The sequence below is a fragment of the Pinus tabuliformis genome, chromosome X (genome assembly GCF_031772625.1).
Source record: "Pinus tabuliformis cultivar Carrire ecotype Pingquan chromosome X, CPIR1, whole genome shotgun sequence".
Classification (NCBI taxonomy): domain Eukaryota; kingdom Viridiplantae; phylum Streptophyta; class Pinopsida; order Pinales; family Pinaceae; genus Pinus; species Pinus tabuliformis.
Genome location: NC_142308.1, coordinates 1,407,679,078 through 1,407,689,524, shown reverse-complemented (window position 1 = coordinate 1,407,689,524; position 10,447 = coordinate 1,407,679,078).

Genomic DNA, 10,447 nt, shown 5'->3' with positions numbered 1-10,447 from the left:
AGAATTCATTGATCTCTATGTAAAAGTATCTAAATGTCAAGCATTTTTTGAATTGATGTAAAAAGATCAAGGGTCTCATTGGATTCTTATGAAATTATTCAAAGGTCCTCTCATCCCTATGTAACAGGAGATGAGATATAGAAAGAGATATATGAAATGCTAGAAGATATATTCTCTAAAACTGTAGTAAATAATGTCATATCACTTAGATTTGATCTACCCAAAATCGGAGATATCAAAGAATGAAGGAATATCTTCATGAAATCTCAATTGGGAGATCTGGGATAGATGTTAAGAATATAATCATCATTGTTCCAACTGATAATCAAGGTAACAAATGTCCATGAACATGAAGGTTATCTCATTCGATAACTTATGGTCTCTATGCTAGATAGAAAAAGACAAGTTGAGGGCAAAAGTGTTGAAGGTTAAAGGAATCAAACATCTGTAGAAAGGAAAGGGAAGTTTGGTCCTTAAATAAGACATAATAGTATAGCCAAGATTCAATGTCATGGAAAGAAATAGATCATATCACTAGAAATATATCTGAAGCTAAACAAAGGGCCAAGCAAAGAGGGAGTAACATATCTCTTCTATGATTGAGATGGTGTCCCTCACAAAAATTTCCTATCATCAAATCTTTTGTTATAGATATGATCATTATAATAATATGCATCGCGGAATCATGGACGCAATGGAAACAAGAGCTCATAACATCACCATGGGAATAATGAAGGAAAAAATCCATGGTAGTCAAACATGAAGGATATAGCTCTTGGGAACCTCATTGAAAATTGAAGGAAAGAATGGAGTCATCTAAGACAAGGCTTATCATATGTCAAGTCAAAAAGGAAGCACCTTCCAAATCGGAATATACAAGATCCTCAAGACTCTTTGATGGAATTGTCATTGGAGGGATCACTAATATAGAGAGGAAGCAAGTGTTTCATCATGAACTCCAACTTATGGAATTGATGTGATGATGGTATGATGAAGTAGATCAAGGGATTGAAGATATTTTTAATCAAGGAAACTTTTGAGAAGCCTAGATGACCTAATAATAAAATGAGGTATGCATGCTTGTATTTAATATTATAAACTCAAGTTGTATGGTTGTAGGTAACATCGATCACTACTTATATCTTGAGAAGCATGATCAAGGGAAAGGGATCCCCTGCTATGAAAGGATGCAGGAAGGCATAAGTCACTCTATATTAAATCAACATAATATGTCCGCATATGAAGTATGAGGTGGTTGACTACAATTAAAGAACTCTGGTTGGAAGCTCCTAGGAATGGAATGTGTAAGAGGAAGAGATCATGAGATATGCAACCATGATTAAGGAAATCAACATCAAAAGGACCAAGAAGATTTGACTAATAAATCTCCCGGAAAGACATGAAAACTCTGATGGAAGGCTGGAAAGATGGAGACCCTTGACTATGGATATATTTGGGAGATGTGCCAACATGTATGCAAGATGTTGATACCCATGGGAAGATGTCATGATGAAGAGCCATCCTATAAGGTACTATTTTATTTAATGTTATCTTTTGATTTCTTGAATAATATATGGGTGAGTTCATGTAGTGTTATTGGAACAAGAGCTATAAGTACAAGTACAACTAAAATTCGTGTGGTGGATGGAAATTTTTGAAAGAAACATGATGAGGAAGAAGTAGCCATATGACCAGGGTTCCAGATATGTATCAAGAAGTCCACTTTTCGTGAAGAAAGGAATGACATGAAAAACCAAGAAGGAAATTGATGGATGTCTAATGTCCTACAAGGAGGAAGATTGACTGAATTTCATGACATCAAGGAAGGAAATTGATCAAGAAGTTGGAGGACCCGTAAAGAAGAAGCTACTGATGAAAAGGAGAGTCCCTAGTCAAGAGGGAGCTTTGAAAAGTACCTAATTGAGAGGGATCTTGGGAAAGTTCATGATCAGAGGGAACTTGGTTAAATTCCTTTACGAGAATGGGAATATCTTCCCTAGTTGACAGGGAGAGATAGATACAACATTCTTGTCTTCTCTTGGGAAGAAAGAATGCAGGATTGGGTAATCATATGGAATCTGATGCTCTTTGAGGATGTTTAGGGAATCCAAAATAAGAGTAGGAAAGAGGATTTATATTCTTTGAGGTTTGGGAACCTAAGATAAGAATAGTCCTAGAGAGTCATACTCAGTGAAGACCTGGGTGGGTATGTGCGTTGAGAGATAATGATGAAGGTGTCTATAGTCATTGGTCTTTCCAAAATTTTGCTCTAATATGATGAGAGATATAGCTTTCAGTCAAGGCCTTGCTATGGAAACAATTTTGGTTACTATGATGTTATATAGATGGGTTACCAATTTGATTCTTATTATGAGAAATTATTCAAATTGAGAATGACCAAGAACCATTATGAAGACCTCCCCAGTTAAGAGGGAGTGTTGAAGAAAGTATAACTAGGTTTGGTCATCATAATGACATGCAATTATTATCGATGTAAATGATGTAATAAAGAGAACAAAATTATTATTGTAAACTTTCTTCTTGGGTTTCATGAGCAAGTGATTTTAGAATAATATGATTTGTCATTTAGAGTCTAAAATTAATGTCATGTATGAAGAGCTCTTCTTGAGCATATGTTTAATGTATATGAGTCTATGCCTAGGTCTACAATATCCCTCCAAATGAGAAGCAAAATCCTCTTCGTCATGTCATCTTCAAGTAAATATAAAACCTTCGTGGCGGCTTATAGTTAAAAGACACATCTCTTCGTTGGTTCATGTGGGCTACTTTATGGAGGATCAATTACTATATTTAACAAACTAAGGTCTTTGCAAAAGGACAAGCTCAGAACTCAAATCCTATGAAATTTCAGATGAGTACAGTAGTTCAGTGTTTTAGATGGAGGAGCAACTCTGTGTTTTTCAGATGGGTATCACAGTAGATGATGTCTCGGCCTCCTCATTGTCTTATAGAAAACTGACTCAACATACTAAGACATAGTAATAGTCTCGACATATGTGTATTGAAGAGGATCTAGCATATCTCTTAGTAATACACTCTTGGCATACTCTCTAGACTCACAATCTCATATGATGAGGATCTCGGTGATCCCATAGTGACACACTTTGTCTCAACATTCATTATAGGCGCAATCATGATCTTGATGAAGATCTCGGTGCATCTATCATATGTATATATACATATCTTAGTATATACATCTCTTTTTATAGTGAAGGAGTAGCAATGGTCTGAGTGAAGGAGCAGCAATGGTCTCTCTGAAGGAGCAACAATGAGCTTGATGAAGGTGCAATAATATTGCAGTTGTAATTATCTCAGTGATGGCCTCAGTGTTGTAGCAATGATGATGATCTCAGCAGTGATAAAGAAGAGGATTGGTGTCTTGGTATTGGAGTGGCTAAATAGGCTAAGGTTCATGGTCTTGGTATTCGTCAATTGGAATTTCTATAAGAATAATTTTGTGTGGGTTTTCCTCTTAAATAGTGAGAGGTTTTGGCCCTTGCAAAAAGCCAACATCTTGTGTTCTTGTCGCTTTTGTTTTTGTAACTATTTGACGAACTATGAAGACTTTCTCTACTAATAACAAGAGAAGATCGTGCTAATAGGAAAAAGTTAAAAATACCTCACATATAGTTATCACGGCAAGAAGAATCTTATTAAGATAATTTCCCTAGATTCTTCAACTTGAGGGAGAACTTTTATGCAAACTTATGTTGTCGAAATTGAAATTTCCTTCCAAATTTGTTTTATGTTATTTGTGACATCTCTATGAGGCTCAATGAAGGGTGAGGACAAGCAACGAGAAGGAATATAAAGTCAAGATTCTGTTATCACTCAGGTTGTCCCTTGGCTCCTTAAGGGATACGGCTGAGGTAACCATAAACCAATCTTTGGGTTGCAGGTCCTCGCCTACCTACAGCCAGAGAGGGCTCTCTCTTTGTGTTTTAACTTTGTTTTGGGTTGATTTTAGGCTAGTTATGGTGTGCATGGGTTTTGTTTTGATTTTGGTGGGAAGGATGATGTTTTCAAGTAGAGTTGGGATGCATAGTGTGAGAAATTCAAACCATTGGGCATGAAGTCATGGACTAGGGCTTGTTGTTGCGTTTTCTTGGTCACAAGAGGAATACAGAGTAGGATAGCTACACATAGAACAATATCAGGCTGGAATAAAGATGGAATGAAGGTCAGAGATGAAAGGCAACTAAGAATCTTTCATTAGCTAATAGAGAGGGAAGGTGAATGATAGTTTCTCTAGGAGCAACCAAGAATTCCTAAATAACAGTATTATCTGAAAGAAACAGGGTAAAAATGATCATTTAAGTATGCATATTCATAACCATTTCTGAAGAAAACATATAGAAATAACAAGAACTGAGCATAGGGTGTAGTCAAGCAAAACCTAAGTTATTCTTTTTTTCTTGCTATTTAGATGGTAACACAATGGTGCATAAACATATGTAAACTGTAAACAGAGGTAGGAAAACACTTATTGGGCCATGTAGTAGCACAGGAATTCCATAGTCACTCTTTGGCCATTAAATAACACAACAGTTAGTTCTTCATCCAGAGCATTCTAGCAGTCTTTGATTACAGAGCTTCTCAAAAAATACAGCGCAAGTCCAGAATGAGGATTATCAACCAACCAACCCCAAATAAATTCTATGGGGAGGTATATATACAAAAACAAGATACAAAATATCTAGGTGATGACTCTTCAAGCAATAAATTATATCACCAACTCTTGTCAGGGAGTAAATGAAGCATTAAACACTGCAGTTAATGTTGGCTTGCTAGCTGTCTATTTTGTCAGAAAACTTTTGACTTTCTGGGCTAAATAAGTCGGCTGCCTGCTGCGCATTTAATTTGCGTTTTTTGGGCCTGCTGCTGGTACGCTGCCTGTTGCTGTCTGGGTCTTCATCCTGTGTGCTCGGCTTGTTAGCATTTGATGAGCTGTAGTTATCATTTCAATTTTTCTTTATGTTGATCTACCTTTGACAGGTGTATCATGCCATCTGTATATGCTGAACTGTAGCTTGATCAAAAAAGAATTAATAAACAAAATCACCTGAGCAATGTCTCTATCATCCCATTCCACCAATCCTCTGTAGGTAGCTGATGCCTTTGTATCTTTATCAGTGTTTCCTCAGCTTCTGTGCATCTATGGAAAGTGGGCTGGAATTCGAACAGGTGGTTTATCTCATGTGCAATGTAGAATAGATTTTCCAATTTATCAAAGACACTCTGTCCTGATGGAGGCCCTATATCTTCTGAATTACTTGAAGAAGTTGTGATTTGGTTGGCAGAAAAATTATTCACTCTGTCATGTGACAATAGTCTTTCAGCACTGGTTAATAAACTTGGTAGCCCTCTGCTATGTAATGCCATGATCTTTGTCTGGAACTCATCCACCTCTGTTTTCATTTCTTGGCATTTTCTGTCCAATGTCTGCATGAAATTCCTAAGGGTTAACACCCTTTTTATTAGCAAAATAGTTTCAGTCCTATTACTGATTCCTAATGCTGCCAGATGTCCTTTGGTGCGAGTATTCAAAAATTGGATCATTCTATTTGCTTGCTCGGGCATATTTCTTAAGGATGCTCTTGCCTTTTGGTTTTCAAACTGAGCCATGTTTATCAAATCCATTTGCTCATGAATGGTTTCAATGGATTGCCATTGGTCTGTAACGGATTGGCCAATTTTGGCCCACAAAATTTTCTTGATATCTGCTAGAGTCCTGTCAAAATTGAGCTCTTTCTCCAGCTCCTTTATTCTTCTTTCCAAGGCTTTGACTTCTCTTGTCTTCTCAGCTACATCCTGCTTTGATTTGTCATATTTTCCCTCAATTGTAGCCAGCTTTTCCTTGGTTTCTCTCAATTCTGTCATTTGCAATTCAAGCTGGTGCCTTGCTCTGTAGGTGCTGAAGTAGCAGCTGAAATTGGTACTGAACTTGAAGTGCCTGCTTCTGATGTTGTAACAGTGGGAGGGACTGTTGTGGTGGCCGTGGGAGGAGGAGCTGTAAGAATCTGAGATGTTTGAATTGGCTGAGGGGCCAACTCTCCCTGTCTTGCCTGTAATGATGCCTCCAAGGCACTCTCTGTTTCTACCAACCTTTTATGTAAGGTTGTAAGCAAAGCTACCACATCCTACTTCTCTTTTAGTTGTGCCAGTTCTGTAGCTTGAGGATGCAATCTGGGTGACACTTTGATTTGTCTTCTTAGGGAAGCTATGTCTTCATCCTTCTTTTTTATCAAATCTTGTACACCCTTGGGATCAGAGGGATCATGTCCCAGCTCTATGATAATCTCCTCCAAGGACTTGATTCTATTGTCCTTGGCCTGTGACGAAGCTTTCTCCAACTCAAGTTGGGCAGCAGTGTTGTGCAAAGAGTTTTGCAATCTGTGGGCTAACAATGTCTTATCTGCTAGAGTAGCATATACCATCTCCCCAGTCTGCTTGTGCAATTCAATCTGGTCCATCGGATGGATATCCTTGGAAAACACTTCCATGTTGGTTCTAATGTAATCAGCAGCTGATTGGGGTTGCTGAGTTGTAGGTCTGAAGTGACCAAGGGTCATTCTTCCTTCGTAGATGTCGTAGGCTACCATTAGCCTTTGCTGATTGGTAGGGGCCATCCTTATTAGCTGGTTGTACAGCTGTAGTCTCACTGGCTCATTCCTAGCCTTGATATCAGTAAATGCTTTTTTAATATCAGAGGGTTGTCTGCCATGTTGCCTTGTGGATGTTACTTCCACTCCCTGCTATCTCTCTTGCTCCTCCTCAAAAGAGCTGGCCGATGTCTCCATGCCTGTGGGAATTTGCTGTTCTGTGGACCCCTCTGGCATTTCTTCCTCCGAAAAAGGATTTAATCTTTGTCTCTTTTCTCCTTGCTGATCTGTAGATGTCTTTGGAGGGGTCTCTTCCTGCCTATCTCTCTTCTTCGCTCTTTCCTCATTTAGAGGTGTCTGTAATACTGGAATTTATGTCACATTTGTTTCTGCAGAAGGGGCTTATCCTTGGCTTTGTTCATCTGTAGAAACTGGCTGATCTACCATTGTTTCTTGCTGTCCCAAATCGTGCACTTGTTCTTTTGAATGTTGCACCTCTTTTCCTTTATCCGTTGCTATAGGTGAGGTACTTTCTTGGGCAGGTTGCTGGTGGGGTGTGGCAGATGAGGTGCCTTCTCCAATGTACCGAGGAGCTGTAAAAAACACATGTTCACAAGATTCCAAGTCAACAGATTTTTCCAGATTCTTGATTGCTTTTTCTGTTATTTCTTCTTCAGTGAATTCTTCAACTAGAGTGCCCTTTACCCACTCTTGTTGACTAACAAATTGCTCAATTTGAGGGATAGTGCAGTGTTCATATGCTGCAAGCCTGTATTTGATTCTTCTAAGGCTTATAAAGTGATTGGGGTCATATGGTGCCCAATAAAAGCTTGTTTTTAGCTTGAGTTTCTCCCCTAGAATCTGGTCAACATCCTTCCATGCTTCTTCCCTCTTATTGAAAATAAAGGGACCCAATTGATTTTTGATTTTTAGCTGTGCCTTTTTGCTTTTGCTAAAGAAATGCACCATATCGGCATTACCAAATTGCCGAAAGTATTATAAGGCAAATAATCACATGGGGACATATTTGGGCAGTCGATAGGGGGTTAATTCATAGCCATAGACTGTGATTATGGTGTGGTTTTGGTAGAAATACCAGTCACCAATGTTGTAGCTTTTGGAAAGCTGTAGAATCTTCTGCATCTCATCAGTGAGTCTGGGGGGAGGGTCTGTTAACAACAAGCAGGTAGTTGGATAGATAAACAGGTCAATGAACTCACAATATGTGTATGGGGAGTAATTAATATGATGGAATACTGATGACCAAAACATGACTGATCTCCTCTCCCCTCTTGCATCCAACTTTTTGAGGACAACTGGGAAACTCTCAGACTGATAATACAACAACAAATGATAGATGTATGAGGTGTATTTGAATACCCTTTCCCTTTCTAGGCTCATGAATTGCTCATGAATCTTATCAGCAATGTAGGTGGCATAATCATATTGGACAGCAGGGGGCTGTCCTGGAGTGAAGATAGACATCAAGGCAAAGATAGTACTGTCTACAATCTCACTTGTTCTGAATCCTAGGATGTAGGAGATCATATCTATGATCATTTTTCCCTCCTCAGTAAATGCAACATGGGGATAAGGAATTGTAAATCTGGAGTAACGGTCTGGGGGCATAAACAACTTAGCAATTCGGTCAATCTCTGCAGGGGGCAATTTTGATGCTTGATCTATCAAATTCTTCAGGGAAAGGGGGACTAATGGCTGAGTTGGTTTGAATTGCAACAACTAATTGATAGACTAAGGAGTAATGTAGAAGAGGACCTTACCAACAGGGCTCATCACTGCCCTATGAACAGGATCATAATTAGAATAGCAGTGATGGATGAGGTCAGGAAAAACATTTACTGAGGGCAAATAGTACATGGGCATGTTGGACTCCCATATTCTTAATGGATCAGCCTTGTTTCTGAACTTATTCCTTATCTCACAAAAGGCTTGAAGATGAGGCTTCACTCCTTCCATATCGTCAATTTGATAATCTCTATCTACTAGTGGAAGCCATTCTAGCTGTCTATGGGGTGCATTTAGTGGAGCAATGTTAAGGGAAACTGAGGCCTCCATGTTTCAACAATGATTACAGTTGGATTAGGCCTTTATTTGAGTAGAAAACAGAGTTCTGATAATGGTTTTCTGGGCAAGGAACTCTAAGTTTCAAGTTCTGCGCAGAGCTGTGTTTGAGGAATAAAACTTAATAAAATGAAGACTATACAAGGCTCTGCAATTGGTACACTGGAAAGGGAAAAAATAAAGGGCTTTAGCAACCTGCTTTTAGTGATTCCGCGGATGAACTGGAGCTGCAATTTGAGCTAGCGGTGGCAGTTTTATCAGGGGGGTGAAGATGCCAGGTTTTGGCTGCAACTATAGTTATGTGGGGCAGAGAGAAAAAGGTTCCAGGTGCCAATATGTTTCAATGTGGATTTTCAGGTGTATTTGGCTAATTTTGCAGAGAAATCATGAAAAATAGGGTTACTGGTGCTTTTCGGGTAAATACCTGTTCACTTGGAGAAATGTTGTGGTGAATAGCTGTGGGCGGAGGCCGAACAGGTCAAATTGCAAGTCGAATAGGCCTTGGTGACTATCGGGCACGTTGAATGTGCATTGGTCGTAAGTGGCATGCAAAAGTTTGCAACGTTCGTTTGCATAAAAAACACACGAAAGCTACATTTTTGCCCTTTTAACACAAATTTGGGCTTTTGCGGCATTTTGGTGCTTTTTTGTTATGACGTTAGCATGATGTCATCGACAGGTCCCGGGTATGTCAGGGTGACGTGGCAGTTGACTGGGCCGATGATGTGGCACAAGACATGGTGGCGGGGTAGGGATGGAGGCAGATGCGGTGGCAATGACAGAGGGCGACAGTGGGTTGACACAAGAGTGATGTAAGAGGCGACGTGGTGCTGACGTCGGGGGCGGAGAGACATAAGGTGGTTTGTGGTTTTATCGGATCGCCTTCTGTACGAGAGCAATATTTGTCAGAGGGACTCCAATGCAATCGCGTGGAGACACGCATCATTGGTATGGTGGAGAAACCGCTAGCCTATCGGAGGCTAAGTGTCGGACGTCGAGGCGGCTCCGAAATGCACGTGGGCCGTTGGATCTGGGAGGGCGGATCGAAAGGATGACGGAGCGCGGAGCTGCGTGTATGATAATGTACGGGGCCCGCCCGAATATTATATCATTTGTTTATATGGCGGGGTTTAAACTTTGGGTTTGTGGGTTTCGCGGGTTATTTGTGCCGTAAGTGTTTAATGTTTAAATAAACATTTGAACACCCAATATTAACAAAGAGTGCATAAGGGTAGAATAGTAAGGTTTAAGGGTAACGGGGAGTGGTTATTAATTTAACCAGAGGTTAAATTAACTTCAGGTGAGGACACGAAAGGGTTAATAGTAGTCCCGAATGGACTATTATTTCCCTGAACTATATTTATATGGCTATACTACGATAGGGTGGGATATTTAATACATTTTGGGATTTTATATAGTTTTTTGTAGAAGTAGGGATGAGGAAGTGGTTTCAGGGAGCTATATAATAGAATTAGGGGTTAATATAAGTTTATGGATTGAGAATGCATGGATGAATGCTAAGTCCATAGTATGAAAACTTAGAAATAGGAAGATGAAATGAGTATAGAATGATTTTTACACAAGAAATGTGGCTTCTTTTCATTGAAGAAAGTCAAGTTTGACTTAGTATTTTTATAAAAATGAAGTGATAACAGGACTGGTTGGGCAGATCCCAAGGTCCTTCAGGGGTGTTAGTAAGAAACTTTGAGGGGAGGGTGTGAAAGGGAGTTAGACATGCTTCC